Raw genomic sequence first — 13,264 nt, 5'->3', positions numbered from 1 at the left:
TAGTTAGCATGTTTCCATTATATATTGTTATAAGTTTACATGTTCCATCCGATATTGTTGTGAGTAAGCTTGCTTCCATCAGATATTGTTGTGAGCATGTTTCCATCAGATATTGTTGTGAGTAAGCATGTTTCCATCCGATATTGTTGTGAGTAAGCATGTTTCCATCAGATATTGTTGTGAGTAAGCATGTTTCCATCCGATATTGTTGTGAGTAAGTTTGCTTCCATCAGATATTGTTGTGAGCATGTTTCCATCAGATATTGTTGTGAGTAAGCATGTTTCCATCAGATATTGTTATGAGTAAGCATGCTTCCATTATATAGTGTTATGAGTTAACATGTTCCGATCAGATAGTTATGCCCCCGAAGGAGGGCATATAGTGATCGGATTGTCCGTCCGTCTGTCCGTCCGTCCGTCCGTCTGTCCGTCTGTCCGTCTTTCCGTCACACTTTGCGTTTAGGTTTCGAAAAATGCTCATAACTTCTATGTCCATTGAGATATAACCTTCATATTTGGTATGCATGTGTATATGGACAAGGCCTTTCCATACGCACAAAAAAATGTAACCCCTGGGACCTTGACCTTGAACTTAGGGTCCGCGTTAAGGTTTCGAAATCTGCGTTTAGGTTTCGAAAAATGCTCATAACTTCTATGTCCCTTGAGATATAACCTTCAAATTTGGTATGCATGTGTATATGGACAAGGCCTTTCCATACGTACACACATTTTTACCCCTATGACCTTGACCTTGAACTTAGGGTCCGCGTTTAGGTTTCGAAATCTGCGTTTAGGTTTCGAAAAATGCTCATAACTTCTATGTCCATTGAGATGTAACCTTCATATTTGGTATGCATGTGTATATGGACAAGGCCTTTCCATACGCACACAAATTTTACCCCTGTGACCTTGATCTTGAACTTAGGGTTCGCGTTTAGGTTTTGAAATCTGCGTTTAGGTTTCGAAAAATGCTCATAACTTCTATGTCCCTAGAGATATAACCTTCATATTTGGTATGCATGTGTATATGGACAAGGCCTTTCCATACGCACACACATTTTTACCCCTGTGACCTTGATCTTGAACATACGGTCCGCGTTTAGGTTTCCAAATCTGCGTTTAGATTTCGAAAAATGCTCATAACTTCTATGTCCCTTGAGATATAACCTTCATATTTGGTATGCGTGTGTATATGGACAAGGCCTTTCCATACGCACAAAAAAATTTACCCCTGTGACATTGACCTTGAACTTAGTGTCCGCGTTAAGGTTTCAAAATATGTGTTTAGGTTTCGAAAAATGCTCATAACTTCTATCAAGCGTTTATAGGGGGCATATGTCATCCTATGGTGACAGCTCTTGTTTTTCTAATAAATTAAGTTGGAATGCTGAAACATACTCTGGGTAAACACATAATGCAGCCTCATGCGCGGAAGGACCTCATAAACTTGGAAATAAACACACAGAACAGGTAGTTCTGCTCCCGACCTCAACAAATATTTATATGAAAATATGTGCTTACTAATTTACAGGGACGAACTTTTTTTTTTATCTGTTAAAGATAACACACGAACAAAACATTTAAATCCTTTACATGACAATATGTAAAAGAGCAAAACATGACAAAATAATTTGGTTTTAGATAAATTAACCAAACACACATTTCTGAGGTTAGTCTTGAGATACAGCAACACATAGCCCTGTGTTCAATTATTTTAATATCAAATTTAATTGTTGTTCTCTTTTAAAACAATGAAGGATTTTTACATTTGAAAAATTTCTTAAAAAGAAGAAAGTGGCAGCATTTGAAGAATAAGAAATTTGAGGAGATAAGATACGATGACGACAGTACGATATGACTATCGCATTGTCGCCATCGTACTATCGCATTGTCGCCATCGTACTATCGTATTGCCGCTATCGTACTATCGCATTGTCGCCCTCTGGATTTTAATGTGTAACGATGGCCCTAACGGTATTCCGTACACTGGAGATCTGACACGACACTTTTAAATAATTACTTGCCTATCAATCATTCTGCAGGGATAAATGAAATTGAATGTTTTGCATAGTGTAGAGTCACAATAACGTTTTCGATTTCTTTACCGGTATTTATGTATTTATTTAAAAAAAAACACATTTGATTTACCAAAAAGGATGTGACCCACAATTAAAGGGAAATGCCATTCTTATCAAACTGTTTCATTTGTTGGTTAGTATAGTAACTACTATGTCGGGGTCCATGAATGTTCTTTTGTTAATATCCATCAAACTAAGATTTGAATATTAGATGATTCGAACGAATATCATATAGCTTGTTGTTTTTAAGATTATTGCCACATGTTTGAAGACTTATGAAGTGTAAATCCAAAAATGTAAGTCTCAAATCAGCTGCCATTGAGTGGAAATAGTTGTTCACACAAGCTAAGGTATTTTTATAAGCTTACATGTAAATAATCTACTAAATGAATTGGTCAAATTTTAGATTTCCAGAGACGGTGTGAAGGAATCAAAATAAATCAATGAGTTTTACGAAAAGCTTTGACATTGTCTACTATCCTACATCAGAATAAAAAGTGTTTCAAATGCAGCGCGAAGAGTATCAGCGGCAATGTTCACATTTATTTTACCTTGCGTGCATTGTACTGGTCATGTGCAGTTCCAATTAGATCTTGGACTTTTGAGCATATCACTTAATCTATATTGGAAAATATTATTCTTAAGTAACTTTACAATAAAATAAGCCGTATTTATGGAACAGACACAAAATACAGGAAGTTAGCAGTTAAACTAATTTCAAATTTTAACCATACACTTAAACATAGCCTTCTGATTCACTGGTATACATATGCTTGATTTTTTTGCTTCTTATATATACATCAACCATATCTTAATTTAAAATTTGTAAAAAAATGTTTCAAAATCGTTGAATGTATGGAGAAACAAGACATTAAACGAGACCTATTTTTGACATTAAACTATCAAATGTATTTTATCATTAAGTCGCCAATTATGACTTGATATTAAAGGTAAAAATAGTTTTCTTGCACATAACACATGGTCTCGATAATTTTTGGGACATGGAAGATTCGTTTTATTATATGTTTGTGGAAAAGATAATTATCAACAATCGTTTATGGACAGCTCTTTAAAAACTTATCAATGCGTCTAAAGCCAGATTATGTTATGGCAGTTAATATTAATTACCTTCCTGTCAAACATGTCAGAAATGTTTTATTCCAAAATAAAGGTGTGTTCATTGGATTGTTACGCTACTATATTATTTTACGGAAAACATTGACTTAAACATATTATTATTTTTTCCATGTCATAAATGATTCAATGGCGGGAGCAGTAATACAAATTGGACACTGCGTGCTACGCATTCATAACAATACAATGTCTTTTAAAGCAATACATTTGCCATATTGTACTGAAATTTTAAAAATCTTTAGTACGGTCAATTAAGACGTTGAACCCATTACGTTTAATGCAAATTGCCGTTTTCATTGCTTACGAGGCCCAAAACAATTATGTTTCATACAACCGTGAATCAGACAATACTCTGTTTGCATATTGTGGTGTAAAACAATTATGTTTCATACAACCGTGAATCAGACAATACTCTGTTTGCATATTGTGGTGTGTAACCATTGAAAATAATTTTGCGGGAAAAGTTCACTCCCTTGTTTAATACTCTCCATTGATAGTGCCAGTGCCGAAAAATTCAAGATTAAATCGGACTGACAAAGGAAAATAGTATTAATTTGTCAATCACATTGCTTATGGCACCATGTGTTGGGTGTTTAACATTTGTGCTGTATAATACCGTTGTTAGTGACCGTCGAAAATAACCTACATGATGTTGTTAACCTACAGAACACGCGCAGTGAGTGACTTTCATTTTGTTTATCTAAATACACTTTAGCAAGAGGCAATGATTTTTTTAAAATGGGAATATTTGAATGATATTTGGCATTGATGTTATACTACTTAAAACAAACATAATGATGTCTTTCTTTTTTTATTAGGATGAAAAATAGATTTTTTATGATTTTTTTAAAACACGTAAAAAAATAGGTGAATTTTTCTGCTGTTTTTTCTGCCAAAAATCCAGCAAACAACTGACATTTGCATTTAACCAGCTATTTTGGCCATTTATAAGTTATTTTTATCTATGTGAATGCCTTTTTAGATATAAAACACATTAAAACATATTAATAACACGTATTTTTTATTGGTTTTGCACTTTTTACTGCACAGTTTATGGTAGCTAAAGAAACTTCAGCGTACAGTTTATATAGTATTGACAGACCTGTACGCTGAAGCTAACCCCGTATCGAAAGTCAACCAGAGTCATAACATATTTATGTCACGCTATAAATCAAAGAAAGCTCATGTTCTTGGATACATTTCTACATATATTGGTGAATGAATATAAGTTACTGCATCGGGGATTATTTTAAGGTTCAAATGTTTCAAATGCATCTTACAATATATGAAAATAACTCTCATCAGTCTGAAATTCACAATTTTGACGCCATTGTCGCTTTGTCACGTGACGAGTTTTCATTTGGATACTTTCGGATCGACCTTGACATATTTTGCTGAAATAGTAAACATTACTTTCGTTTTCTGAAATCTATTATTTGTGATAAACAACTTATGTCTGGTGGATTATAAGACTGATTTCAGTGTGAATCAGGTTGTTTTAATAATATTTACTTTGAGTTTGTATTTACAATACAATTTGTTTACAAAACAAGCCAGAATAATCTAAAATACCGGGAAATGTCATTTTGAATTTGAAAACACTTGAGCACATGGTATGTTACTAAAAATAGAAATAACGTCATATGACCGTGAAATCTCGGGAGATTCGCATTTCAAGTAAGTCTGTCACATCGCTGTTTTTCTCGATATGTAAAAGCAGAATAGATAAATTTTAAATGTTTAAGATAGTATTTTGTGAAAGAATATATCAGTTTAATGTGAAAAATGTCAATCTTTCCGATCAAGTGGTTGATTTGAACCAATAACTGCATTTAAAAGCTGTTTTGGACCGGTCTTTGCTAATTGTCAACTTTTCGGGCATTTCTGGTTGACTTTCCTAATGGGGTTGGTCCATAACTATAAAGTCGCGCCAGTCAAAAATCATAAAAAGCGACATTTAAAGTTATGGTAGCCAGAACTAAGTTTATGGCAAAATAAGGGGGCATACAAATATATATTTATGTGCGTGAATAGCCTTTGTCTTTACTGCTATCAACAACAACTCTGCAGCTTTTTTAAGGTTTTATTTTCAATGATAACTAATGGTGAACTAACACATAATTTGTTGACACAATTTATATTTGTTGTGCATACACAATATACAAATACTTGTGAAATGTCCAATTACCCGACATTACATAATGATGAATTAAAATGACACATGCCTCCCAATCACGATGACGAGTTGTTCAAATTAAAAAAAAAACAACATTGTTGATGTTGGTTTTTTTGTCAGTCAAAGGTAGCATATAGGCAAAAACTAATCCCAAAGATTGAAATTTTTCATAAGTGATGATTGATGAATCATTTTACTTCAACTGGACTCTCACATGTCAGACCGACAGTGTCACGAGCAGACATAGTGGCAGGGTTCGACACTAAGGCACGTCCGACAGACATTGTCTAGTAAGATCGGTGGTCGGGCTAGTCAAACTGCGGGCTAGCTTGTCCGACTGGTCGTACAAAAAAAAATCTATACTGATTCATATAACTATAACTAAATGCTGTGAAAACCTTTATTTTTTAATGTGTAAAATTACTCTAGTATCCGTTATTTACATTAAAACAAAACTAGTGTATTTAAATAAACGCGGAGCATTCGCATGATTCATTGCTATTTTTAGACGCAAAGAAGAGCTTCCTGCAGATATTGCTTGTTTAGATTGGTCAAGTTGTCATGAATATTAATGATTTTCTGCAGTGTCGTGAAACTGTAGAGCATGATTTTACGACTTCTATCGAAAATCGGTATCGTCAATGTAAACATTTTTGCGTAGCAGACAAGAGAATGTAATTTAAAGAATGGCTTTGTTCAAGTTCAGATTTTCGTCCGACAAATCAGTTAATAAAAAAAAATCCGACGCTTAAACTGACACGAAACGTAAATATGAAGAAACACGAAAATGTCAATTTTATCCTAGATGGAAAATTGAGTCAGTTCCCATGGATTGAATTTGACGGAGTAAAGCAAAAAAAATGGTTTATTTTATTGTTTTACTCTATGCATCAAAAAAAAAAACTGGCAGGCTTGGCGAAATTGCCGGTCCGTCGGTCCTGACCGGCAAATTTTCATTTGGTCCGGCAGGTTTAACCAGAATGTCGGTCCTTGTGACCGGCAAAATAAATGTGCAATGAATGCAAACATATCATATTTTTTCAAAGTTGAAAATTCGAAGAGCAAACCCTTTACTACAGTCTACATCATGAAAATGAAATCGCTCATTGTGTTGATGTTTGCAATAAGTTTGTTACGTACAATTAGCAAATCCAACTGGTTACACAACACCTACTTCAAACTCGCAAAATCGGCAACTGCTTTCGCACATTTTAATCCCTTTTGTTAAAACATCGCAGTCTACACAGGGTCAGTAAAACCGCTAAGCGTGTTTTCACAACACTCACACATTCTTCGCGATATCATTCTATTAAAATTTACCACGAAACATTTAACAGAAATTTAATACACGCACGCTTTCCATGCGTTTGACGTGACGTTGTACATGTAGGGAATAATTTGCGCGCGCTTTTCTGGAGAGAAAGGATTAAAACACACTGTACATTTGCAGTTTATTTGAAGAATGTGATAACGTCGAGTAAAAATTAAATTGGGAAGAGTGTTTTCGGAATACAAATTTAATTATGCGCATTTGAGAATTCAACAAAACACGGAATATGGACCAGTTTCTAGGACGCTCATACTTCGGTACGATGCGTTTTTTTCCGATTTTTCTGAGAAAAAAAGGGTTTATCTTAATGTACATAGTTGTGTTGTTGTTTTTTTTCGGTCCGGCTAAATTTTCTCCGGACCGGCACATTTTCTGAAATGCCTGTCCGGATGACCGGCAGTTTTTTTCCAATTTCGCCAAGCCTGAACTGGTGTTCACTTATTATTTACTGATAAATCCTGATTAAACAGTTACATGACACAATTGTGTTCATTAACTATGTCATTTGTGGTCTAGTAGACATCAAGTTCGGGCTAGTACATTTTAAGAGGAGCTGGTCCGACGGTCTTGCGGTAAAAAAAGTTAATGTCGAACCCTGAGTGGTCACTACAAAACAATGAAATTCTTATGGGGGCTTTCAATAGTTTTGACGAGTTTTATATGTTGTTCACTCAATTAAAATAAATTGTCCATTAGGTAAAATAAGTCCTCAAATTATAAATACACCCCAAGAACAACAGCCAATACTTAAATAAGGTTAACATGCAGACAATAGTTCACTGCCACACATGTTTAACAAAAGTAAAATCATTTGCTTCATTAAATAGGTTCAAAAACCTAAATTCTTCTTATTTAAATAAGACCTAACACTAGTTATTTGAACTTCAATGTATCTGTAAGTATTTTTCCTAAGATAGGTGACTAACAAACCTATCCAATGGTTTAAACAATCTTATATTCAGTTATCGCCTATGGCGATTTCTTCCTGATTTCTTCTCTTTTCCTCCCGCTGCCTTTAGCTTCTTTGCCTCAATCTCCTCTATCGGGGCCGCATTCACAAACGGCAGCTTCTTGCGGTACTCTGTAACATGTAAATGAACATTTGAGCCGCACTCTGGGAAAACGGGGCTTAATGCATGAGCCTTAAGTGTCATCCCAGATAAGCCTGTTTAGTCCACACAGGCTTATCAGGGACAACACTTTCTGCTTCAACTGGATTTTCTTTAAGAAAGGACTTTCTTAAACGGAAAATAGCTTAAAGGTTCATTGTTTTTACCATTCAAGGCTTTTTTAAGGCTGTTGGGGGAAGGGGCCTTAGCCTTCATATTATATAGGAAAAAGTGTGTGAAACCCAAAATTTGGGGATACAACTCACGCAATGTTAGTCATAGGGGAATGAAATTTCCAGGTGTAAGTTTCTTTTTTGGGGTTAAGTGCATGAATATAATGAAAAAATTTGAGAGGATGTAGCCTTTTTATGAAAATTTCTGAGGGATTGTAGACTAGATTAGGCTACAACTTTAGAATTAAAAAAAAGACTGCTCTTCCTTATCTTGTGATATCAGTCTTCTTAAACTCAATTATGTGATATCTGTCTTCTTAAACTACATTTTGTGATATCTGACTTCTTAAAAGTATAACAGTATATATTTCAAATGCATAAAAATTAGTGAATTACAATAATGATGATTAATTAATGTTGATAATAAATGTATTTCAAAATGACCGATACATTGCCATAAAATAAAATTGCATGGGGTTTATGTTTCAAAATGTCATTCTGCTGAAATGTCATTTATATACTAAGAAAAATATTTATTGGTTAAAATTGCAAATTATTTTTTATCTACATTGTAGTACCTGATGCGGAAGCTTCAACTTTTCAGCTATTGCAGCCCAGTCCTGTGTAAATTGACCTGGCTGCGGTGATACACGCTCACTGTCAGATTCCAAGTCAAACTCTTCCCAATCCTGAGACTCTGACTTATTAGTATCAGACATATGTCTGCAAAAAGAATAATTGAAATCAAAGAAATAATATATCTACATAATATAACTTAAATACAGTGACTGTATCAAATTGTTGTTCACATCCGACGTTAAATAAAGATTCTTGTATCTTGTATCATTAATGCTATATCCGAAATACTTGCTGTCCGAATTGTGCAAGTCTGTATTTTGTATTATCGAAACGTCTATTTACAGATATATGAATGAAATCTACCATTACGATATAATGTCAGCATAAATATATCCTTCAATGATGTTTAGCACGTACAACACATTTTTTGGCAACTTTACAGAGGAAAAAAAGAACAATGATATTTACGTCATATGAATTGTCAACAACGGCGGCCATCTTGCCATTCATGAAACCGGTCAATAGTGAGTCCATACATTAGCAACAACCAGCAGAATCACGGCATTTTGCAAAGCAATTAGTGGCATGAATGGAAAGAAGAATGATTAACCTACAAAATAAAAGCAATTTTTCTACTGGGCAATGTATCTTACCTATTTTTCTCGATCTCGGAAATTTTCTGAGGCTTTCTTTTAATCTTCTACGCAACTGTGTGGAAACAAAAGTGCTTAGCCCGCGAACATAAATGTATTAACTTATGTGATAAGTGGTTATTTTAACCATATCCAATCGAAAACCACCTTAAAAACGACGTAATTCCGACCCCCTATCGGCACTATTTTTATGAACGAGATTTCGCGCAGGAATTTTTCAGTAATAAATGAGCCGTACGCAGTTGCCTCCCTTGTGCCCATCGCTAATATAACAGACTCCCAGAGCCTTTGATAATTTTTGCTATGGCGGCTCTGGCAGTCCATATGCACCCCTTCATAAACATGGGTGCAGTTCAGCGCAGCGAATCCGTGCGCTTCACTAAACAGATGTCGTTCTAGACAAACTGAGGAAAATAATGAATAAACTTCATAAACATGTTAAATTTACCTGAATGGCAACCTATGGATGTCATCCTTTGCATGCACCGTATAAAAACACGACGATGTTTCAACACACTTTTCTCGCTGACATGTTTATGTTTAAATTTGGAACAGTGTATTCTGTATCGAATACCACATTGTTATCGACTTTATAGGCTGGAGCACATAACCCTACATGCAAAATATTGTTGTACTGCGACCTAACCAACAGAGCTCCAGATAAGGTTTTGTGAAATTCTTAAATTTCTACCAGATTTTCAAAAAGAATTCTTAACTCTGAAATTTTATTCTTAACGTTACTACTAAGTTTTGGAAAATAATTCTTATTTTTTCTAAAAGACCTAAAAATAAATAATAATGGTTATTTTTATGCAAAAAAAATCAAAATAAACAAACTAGCAACTTTATTTATGCGAGTTCAACAGTGTCTTTTCAGTATTATACAATGTTATTTTTCAAATACCTTCATATGCCCAAACTGTGCTTAGATTGTATGCCTTAGATGAATTTTTACATATTTCACAATTAAAACGGATCTCCCCTTCAATCTTTTCAACGATTTGCCACGGGACTTGTCCCTTCCACTCGTTCAATGTTTTTTTTGTGTTTAAGTTTGGACCCGTTGTGTCGCGTTTTTGTTTAGCTTTTCCGACTGTGTCGGCAACTGAACAAACAACATCGTATAAGATCTTTTCTATAATGTCTTTCTTAACATTTAACTTTGGCTTACTTTGCGTACAATATGTTAAAAGCGTGTTTTTGGACGCTTTGCAGTTTTTTAGGACGTTCTCTGGGCACCGCCATTTTTTTTGCCAGATAGACTGTATACGCTGCTTTTATTGGAAAAAATGCGCTTTGTTATACAAACCCAATAATCATTCTATATAAGCACCGCAAAGATCTTTAATACGCAGAAAGAACTCAATAAAAATCGATACAATCCGATGTAAAAATAATATTCGTAACTTGATTTTGAAATTCTTAATGGTACGACAAGATTTTAAAATAAATACGTAACAGACTTGAAAATAATTCGTAATTACGAAAATACGACCCTTATCTGGAGCTCTGAACCAATATTGGGTCAATTTTCCAATATGGCGGATACAGCATACAAAACAAAACCATAGTCAATAAAATCAATTATTCTTTGCTTTAATAGTACCATTTGGATGAGTTTGTGGTTTAGATAGGTAAACTTTTGTAAGTTCTTGCAGTTTCAGTGTTCCTTAACCCTTGCATTGTTGATAACATTTTGGACCCATGGCCAAGAGAGAGCGCATTGCAACTATCAGCAACCCATTGGGTTATAAAGCTGATAATTGAATTATTGCAACTAAAATATCGGGGAAGGCTTAAAATAATATAAGGGCGAAGCTTGCCGAGTTTTTTTTACCATATACTTTATACACTGTAACTCCAATATAGTGCGGTCTGTTATAACGCTGTGTCCAATATAATGCGGGGGGTGCTTGGATCCCGTTTTTTCTCCAACCTTCCATTTCTGATTCAAATCCATGTTATGCAACTACTTGTATTTTCAGAAAATTCAAAGAAGCCGGCTATCACAGCTTGATTGCTTTATCCCTCCGTTTAACTTATTTTAATCGATTAGAGGTTAAACGACACTCGACAGCTAATTGGTGTTAATCTGTTGTGTAATGTCAATAAAGGTGTGAAAACTCGCGAGTCTGTGTTTATTACATGTATTCCCTTTCAGAGCGGTTCGGTGCGCTAATTTCAATAAGGTAAGTGCAAGCATAATAATTATCAAATTAAAGTTATTTAAAACGATTATGTTTTATATTTATCGTGTATTGTATTTCATTGTATAAACTATGGCTGTGTAAGTGTGTTATCGTTTATTATATGCTATACATGCTTGATAAATAAAAAGATCTTTGTGTATGTATAATGTTTCAGTACGTATACGAAAAGTAAATTAAAAAATCCTGACGATTTATTTACATGCTAACGCAGTGTAATTGTTAACAGAGATTCACTTAAATTTTTGCCCATTATCAGAAAGTCCACGGAAAGCACGTTTTTTACATGCTGTATATGACGCAATAAAACATTACTTTGTACATGTATTCAGGGGTTCCACTGGCCCCAAAAAAGTTGTCGCCTCTTTTTCGCGGCGTGAATACTGTCAGTTATTCCACCTTATTAATAAGAACAATCATTTTAAGAAACCTTACTACATTAATGTCATTGACTATATTATCACTTTAAAAAGTATGTTATTTCATTAAAAAAACAATAAGTACCTTCATAAGTCATACCTTCATAAGTATTAATAAGCTTTATTTGTATATAAATAACATTTTTTTCAACTTGATAAACAACACAGATAACCAAATAATATAATAATGTTAACATCAATGTATAAAACAGTATACTGCATAAATGTTTCGAAATTAATTATTTAAACATAAATCACACCAATGTTTATCATTTGAAAGGGAATCAGAAAATAAAGCATTTCACTTCAAATTGTTTAACAGTTATATTTGGTCATATGGACATGATATACATCAGCTTCTGTTGTTGGCAAGTTTTCTGTTAGTGGTGGATGATTTCCAGGTTCAATTAAATGACTGTTGTTCACGCCTTTTTCCTGACAGAACGGCCCAGATAATTGCCACAATCCATTCTAGTTGCCTGAAATAACATAAAACATATTTTTACAAACTATCAACATCAAACCAACACATAAATGACCCTATCTTTAAATGTCCGAATTTAACATATCCGAAATATAGTACATTGAGTAAATGTTTTATATTTAATTCAGAAATTGTTGTTATCTTAATCAATTTATATCCTTCCCAGAACATTACAATAATGAATCTATTAAACAGAAATGCTCACAAATACCTGTTGAAACAAGTTTTTATTTGTTGATGTGGAGAAATTAAATGCTTTTGCCAGCCCCATGGTTTTGATTTTAACAAAGAAATAGCGGCCCTTATTATAATTATTGATCGTTGTGACAGTTTGTCCCCGTGTTACTTAACTTATTGCTCAATATCATAAAGGAGCCGTTAATCCGATAATAACCCCCATAAAACTTGACAATAGCAGTAAAAACACCGTTTGTAACACTTACACGCTTCGGTGATTTCTAATGCACTCTGTAGGTCGCTTACATCGTCGTAAATCAATATTTACAACTGACAGACGCTGGCCGCTAATGCTCGGTCGCGTGCTTTCGACTCGCAGTACATTTTCGGATAGGATTTTACTGATTTTTTGAAATTCGCCACTTTTAAAAATTTGGAGCCACATTTAAAAATTTAGCGCCATTTGGCGCCAATGGCGATCGACAGCTGAACCCCTGGTATTGTATTGCATTCAATCTAAATTTAAATTCGCTCGTCCAATGAAAGCTGTGTCCCATAATGCACTGTACTATTTTTCAGAAATATTGCGCAGGCATATGAATTTGTTTAAAAAATTCGTAAACATATTTCTTGTCATAAATGTTTAACATTATTTTTTTCGTAAGTGATGGTGTAATTATATTGGATTATCGGACAAATGTGCACATTAGAAAAGCGGTATGTATACTGTTATCGTTCGATTCGA

At 34.2% G+C, this 13,264-nt stretch overlaps 1 long non-coding RNA gene across 1 annotated transcript; it reads right to left on the bottom strand.

Moving 5' to 3' along the window:
* Positions 1–7,354: 7,354 nt before the first annotated feature.
* Positions 7,355–9,321, bottom strand: LOC127873618 (uncharacterized). The gene is made up of 3 exons (XR_008046298.1): positions 9,233–9,321; positions 8,579–8,723; positions 7,355–7,799 (listed from the first exon to the last, which is right to left on the bottom strand). It is a non-coding gene; the product is annotated as an uncharacterized LOC127873618 (long non-coding RNA).
* Positions 9,322–13,264: the final 3,943 nt, after the last annotated feature.

Source organism: Dreissena polymorpha, chromosome 3, assembly GCF_020536995.1.
Source record: "Dreissena polymorpha isolate Duluth1 chromosome 3, UMN_Dpol_1.0, whole genome shotgun sequence".
Taxonomy (NCBI): domain Eukaryota; kingdom Metazoa; phylum Mollusca; class Bivalvia; order Myida; family Dreissenidae; genus Dreissena; species Dreissena polymorpha.
The sequence above is the reverse complement of the archived record's forward strand: the minus strand, read 5'-3'. Positions and strand labels throughout refer to the sequence as shown.